Below are 6,966 nucleotides of genomic sequence, written 5' to 3'. Positions count from 1 at the left end.
ACATTATATTGGAAGTTGATAATGCTAACTACCTCAGTAGTAAATCCAGTTGTATATCTGCTGATTTTGCCCCATGAATCACAAATTAGAAACAATGACTACAGACGTAATTGGGTAGCACGGACAGAGTGGACATTGAACATGCTAACAAAAAAGACTATCGTAGGTTCATCAAGATAATGAGATTGCAATATTTGATGGTTGAATTATTTTTCCGTTGAGCCAATTTAGTCAAACTGAGAACATTTTGGACCGACCGGCTCAATTCGGTCTTATGTAGCAAAATTTGAAATTATGTTTTTTACACTGGATAAAAGTAGAGACTCAGAGCTAGAACATGATATTCAAGGGCCACTTTGAGAAAATGTCCCTTGAATGTTTTGGTACACCTACTGTAGAGCTCTTCTTTGTTTACACCAATTCAGCATCTTTCACATCCTCTTAAGCCTTAGCCTCTTAAAGGATTCACATGTGAGGCCATGTGCTAAACAGAGTGAGTACGTTAGTGTACTAAACAACCAAAGATTTCAAACCAAAGGCTGGTTTATACTATGTACATATATCGACGTGCCTGTAGACAGTTGACACAGTGACATCATGAACATTCTATTGTCGTTCGACATCAAACTTGTCATTGTCGTTATAAATAAGTATAAACACCAAAACAAAATGTATGACATCAGCAGCCTGGTGGTCCAAAATAGCACAACTGTTGCATTGTAACACCAATAAACCCATCCGTTTAAAAATGTATTTATTGTATGTCAAACTAGCAAACCAGGCATCTTAAAGGAACTTTCTAAACAACGTTTTGGTTTGTTTCTAGCTTGTTAGCTAGTTAGCTAACATTAAGTTAGCTGGCTAGCAAGTTCAAATAATGACCATATCATAGCTGACTACGTCTCAACAGGAAAATAAACTCACAACGAGATCATTATTTACAAGTTAATGGCGAGCTAATTGCAGAAAATAGCTTACGGTTGTGAGTGTGACGAAATAACAGCAGGGCATTCTACCAGAGAATTTTAGAACTTGAACACGGTCTCATTGGCCTGACATTATATTCTAATTTGACTTTGGTGCAGGTCAAGTTGTTCTTCACATGACTGTCTCTGGTAAACACACACTATACAAAATAAAATGTATGTTTATTCATAACTTACACAGAATACAGAAGGTGTAAATGGTGAAATGGTTACTTGCATTGTAGAGTTTTTTTTTAGACATGTAGCTAGATAGCTCTTAACAATGAACCATATTCCTATATCATAACGTTACAGCTATGCATGAATCTGCAGGTAGCTAAAGATAACTAAATAGGTTCAATGTAAGCTAGCTAGCTAACACAACGCTTTAACTTGCAATAAAAATGACTTTCTGACAAAATTAGAAACATAATATCTGAAAATGTTGCTAGCTAGACTTTCTTTCCCGTATACATGGATGAACGCTTATCCCTCTCTGTCACGGATGCCATGGTTGCCCTTAGTTTGAAGATGTCATCCGAAGACAGGTGTTTTATACAACAGCCTTCTGTGTGTTCTCTTTTCGACTCTCTCCGCATATTTGCAATCAAACATCCAAATGTCCTCTATGTCCTTAGCTATAATATTCTGCTTAAACCGGGCATTCCACTGATTTCAAATCTTGGTCAACTTCTTCCGTCACAACAACTCTGTTGATCGCCGTTTCAGAAGAATACAATGTCTGGTTTAACCTGTCTACGATACTGGTTCCCAATTGGGGATCAACCCTCCCACGTTCAGCTGAAACGGTGGCGCATGGAACGCAAAAATATTCTTAAAAATATTTAACCTCCACACATTAACAAGTCCAATAGCTCAAATGAAAGATAAACACCTTGTTCATCTAGCCAGCAAGTCAGATTTCTAAAATGTTTTACGGCGAAAACATAGCACATATATATGTAAAACCACCACCAGACACAGCTCATTTGAATAGCCAAAACATGCAATCAACAAACGCAGGATTAAAAAATAAATCGCTCACTAACCTTTTGAAAATCTTCATCAGATGACAGTAATATGACATGTTACACAGTACATATTTTTTTTTTTCAATAATATGCCATTTATATCCATAAATGTCCATTTACAGTGAGTTCACGTTCAGAAATTACTCAAAAATGCCCGCAGGAAATCTATGTAGCGCGGCAAGATAACGTAAATAGACATCATAAACTTTGACTAAATATACATGTTCTACATATAGTTAGAAAGATACACTGCTTCTTTATGCAACCGCTGTGTTAGATTTATTTTTAACGTTACAGAAATCGCACACTATTCCATATGCTGAGACAGCGCTCAGTTCCAAGCTACATTTCTACGTAATGTTGGAGTCAACAGAAACACAGATTTAAGCATAAATATTCCCTTACCTTCGATGGTCTTCGTTCAGAATGTTCTGGAAGGCTTCATACTTACCCAATACATCGTTTGGTTTCAAGTCTTGCGTCTTTGTATTAGCTACTGCTAATAACATCAGCTCTGAAATGCACCCAAAACGTCCTCTGGTCCGGAAAAGTTGCGCATCAAAACTTCAAAATTACACATTATATGTCGACTAAACAGGTCAAACTAAGTGCAGAAGCAAGCTTTATGATGTTTTAGACACGCAAAACAAACTTCAATTCAATCGGCCATCGTCTGCCCTTCTCCTGAGTGCTGGAACAAAGGAATGGCTGGGACCAATTCGCGCCCATACGCACAGCCTATTCTCTCGTGGCACGCACTAATTTCACTCCCATAGGGTCAATTCTCGCGCGATTTGAACGATTCAAAGCTCTACTGAAAGAGGACATCTAGCGGAAGAGATGGAAAGTGCCTACAGAATCATAACTGGTTGGGAAGGGTGGGGGCCATGACGTCAAAGTTGCTCCAACTTTCATGGCCACAAAAACGAGTTTGGAAGAATGCCTGCCCTGTGAGTTCTGCTATACTTACAGACATAATTCCAACGGTTTTAGAATCTTTAGAGTGTTTTCTATCCAATAAAAATTTTTATTTGCATATATTAGCAATTTTTGACAGATTTTTTTTCCAGTTTACATGGGGTACCCAATCTCTCCAAAGGGGGCGTATGTCTGCCATATCCTTAACAGGTTTTAATGAACATGTTTTTATTTAAATCACGTCTGATTCATTTTCAGAGTCAGAGAGAGTCAGTATGGTACAATCATCCTCAAAACGTTTGCAGTTCTTTGTGATACAGTTGAAGTCTACGGTTTACATAAACTTAGGTTGGAGTCATTAAAACTCGTTTTTGAACCACTCCACAAATTTTTTGTTAACAAACTATAGTTTTGGCAAGTCGGATAGGACATCTACTTTGTGCATGACACAAGTAACAGATTATTTCACTTACAATTCACTGTATCACAATTCCGGTGGGTCAGAAGTTTACATACACTAAGTTTACTGTGCCTTTAAACATCTTGGAACGTTCCAGAAGGTGATGTCATGGCTTTAGAAGCTTCTGATAGGCTAATTGACATCATTTGAGTCAATTGGAGGTGTACCTGTGGATGTACTTCAAGGCCTACCTTCAAACTCAGTGCCTCTTTGCTTGACCTCATGGGAAAATGAAATGAAATCAGCCAAAAAATTACAGACCTCTGTCACGTTCTGACCTTTATTTCCATTGTTTTGTCTTTATTTAGTATGTTCAGGGTGTGAGTTGGGGTGGGCAGTCTATGTGTGTTTTTCTATGTTGGGGTATTGAGAATCATACTTAGCTAGCCTGAGTTTCACTTTTGAGTTGTGGGTGTTTGTTTGCCGTGTGTGTGTTTGTTGCCACACGGTACTGTTTCGGTTTCGTTCACGTTCATGTTTATTTTTTTGTATTTTCATAGTGTTCAGTTTATATCCTAAAATTAAACGTTATGGACACTTACCACACTGCGCATTGGTCCTCCAATCCTTCCTCAGAAGAGGAGGAGGAATGCCATTACAACCTCCACAAGTCTGGTTTACCTTGAGGGCAATTTCCAAATGCCTGAAGGTACCACGTTCATCTGTACAAACAATAGAACGCAAGTATAAACACCATGGGACCACGCAGCCATCATACCTCTCAGGAAGGAGATCTCTCCTAGAGATTAATGTACTTTGGTGCGAAAAGTGCAAATCAATCCCAGAACAATAGCAAAGGACCCTGTGAAGATGCTGGAGGAAACAGGTACAAAAGTATCTATATCTACATTAAAACAAGTCCTATATCGACATAACCTGAAAGGCCACTCAGCAAGGAAGAAGCCACTGCTCCAAAACCGCCATAAAAAGCCAGACTACAGTTTGCAACTGCACATGGGGACAAAGATCGTACTTTTTAGAGAAATGTCCTCTGGTCTGATGAAACAAAAATAGAACTGTTTGGCCATAATGACCATTGTTATGTTTGGAGGAAAAAGGGGGAGGCTTGCAAGCTGAGGAACACCATCCCAACTGTGAAGCACGGGGGTGGCAGCATCATGTTGTGGGGGTGCTTTGCAGCAGGAGGGACTGGAGCACTTCACAAAATAGATGGCTTCATGAGGCAAGAAAATTGTGTGGATATATTGAATCAACATCTCAAGACATCAATCAGAAAGTTAAAGCTTGGTCGTAATTGGGTCTTCCAAATGGACAATGACCCCAAGAATACTTCCAAAGTTGTGGCAAAATGGCTTAAGGACAACAAAGTCAAGGTATTGGAGTGGCCATCACAAAGCCCTGACCTCAATCTTATAGAATATTTTCTGGCAGAACTGAAAAAGCGTGTGCGAGCAAGGAGGCCTACAAACTTGACTCAGTTACACCAGTTATGTCAGGAGGAATGGTCCAGAATTCACCCAAGTTATTATGGGATGATTGTGTAAGACTACCCCTGAATTTTTTGGACCCAAGTTAAACAATTTAAAGGCAATGCTACCAAATACTAATTGAGTGTATGTAAACTTCTGACCCACTGGGAATGTGATGAAAGAAATAAAAGCTGAAATAAATCATTCTCTCTACTATTATTCTGACATTTCACTTTCTTAAAATAAATTGGTGATCCTAACTGACCTAAGACAGGGGATTTTTACTAGGAGTGAATGTCAGGAATTGTGAAAAACTGAGATTAAATGTATTTCGCTAAGGTGTATGTAAACTTCCGACTTCAACTGTATCTTTTAAAAAGCCACATTAGAAAGGATTACCTACACATACTGATCAGCTCATGTTATAGACAGAAGCATGCTAAAACATGACAGACCAATCCGAACTCATCTCTCAGCTTTTCCAGCCCATATCTTAGCCAATCATGGCTAGCGGAAGGTTCCTGACTTTTTCCGAGGCTTCTAATTTAAGAATTGTATTCATATTTACAGATGCTATACAAGTTTGTTATTAAGGCACATGAAAAGTCACATGTTCCTTGATTAAAAAAAATGTTTACGTTCACCTCCTGTGAAGTAGTGACGTGTGACATACGCCTGGTTTCCTGAAACAAGTCACATTTTATGACTGAGAATGTTTTTGTCATCTCCTACGTCTTTGATTTGGGCAAACACTGTCTCTGCCAAACCAGGATTGGTGTCACTGTTTGTACTGCCATAACCTGTCAGGCACGGTTTTCTGTAGTTTAGGCCAAGGACTTGCCTCGTAAAACTGACTGACTGCTGCCCTCTCATTATTGTTTTGCTTCACTTGCTCCCGAGTGGCGCAGCGGTCTAAGGCACTGCATCTCAGTGCTAGAGGTGTCACTACAGACCCTGGTTTGATTCCAGGCTGTATCACAACCGGACGTGATTGGGAGTCCCATAGGATTGAGCACAGCGTTGTCCGGGATAGGGTTTGGCCAGGGGTTGGCCGTCATTGTAAATAAGAATTTGTTCTCAACTGACTTGCCTAGTTAAATAAAGGTTAAATAATTAACTACACTACACTACTTAATACGTCTAGCAAAACAGAATGTGAGCTCGTGAGATCAGGATGGTGCATCAGGTTGAAAGAGTAAAAACACTGCACTCAAATGAACCCACAGTGTGACACAAAAAAAGTTGTATTTTCCCATGCCTACATATTTGCAAAATGTGTCAATTGACCTCCCAGGCTTCAATTAAAGAACAATCAAGACAATTACAAACTGGTGTGTAACCAGACTGCATATAAACAGTTCTTGATATTCACTTCAAATGAGAATTTAACCCTCAGGGAAAACAACAATTTCCTACGCTATTCCTTAGCTAATTGATGTTATGAAGAATCAACAGCAATATGTAAGTTTAAATGTGTATATCTTTTGTCTCCATCCAAATATGTCTCTGGAAAAACTAGAGTTTGAATAGAAAGTATGCTAATTAAAATGGAAGGTGCTGCTGTGTGCTATTGAAATGATCTGAGATTTTGCTAGCTTCCGAGTATTCACAGATAATACAAGAGTTCTATATGAAGTTGGAAGTTTACTTACACCTTAGCCAAATACATTTAAACTCCGGTTTTCACAATTCCTTACATTTAATCCTAGTAAAAATCCCCTGTTTTAGGTCAGTTAGGATTACCACCTTATTTTAAGAATGTGAAATGTCAGAATAATAGTAGTGATTTATTTAAGCTTTTTTTTCTTTCATCACATTTCCAGTGGGTCAGAAGTTACCATACACTCAATTAGTATTTGGTAGCATTGCCTTTAAATTGTTAAACTTGGATCAAACATTTTGGGTAGCCTTCCACAAGCTCCCCACAATAAATTTGGTGAATTTTGGCCAATTCCTCCTGACAGAGCTGGTGTAACTGAGTCATGTTTGTAGGCCTCCTTGCTCGCACACGCTTTTTCAGTTCTGCCAACAAATGTTCTATGTGATTGAGGTCAGGGCTTTGTGATGGCCGCTCCATTACCTTGACTTTGTTGGCCTTAACTTCTTGACGCTACCCAACCCTGTCGTGGGATCATTTGTCAGCAACCGCTGAATAGCATAGC

Source organism: Oncorhynchus mykiss, chromosome 8 (assembly GCF_013265735.2).
Source record: "Oncorhynchus mykiss isolate Arlee chromosome 8, USDA_OmykA_1.1, whole genome shotgun sequence".
NCBI classification, from domain to species: Eukaryota; Metazoa; Chordata; class Actinopteri; order Salmoniformes; family Salmonidae; genus Oncorhynchus; species Oncorhynchus mykiss.
The sequence above is the reverse complement of the archived record's forward strand: the minus strand, read 5'-3'. Positions refer to the sequence as shown.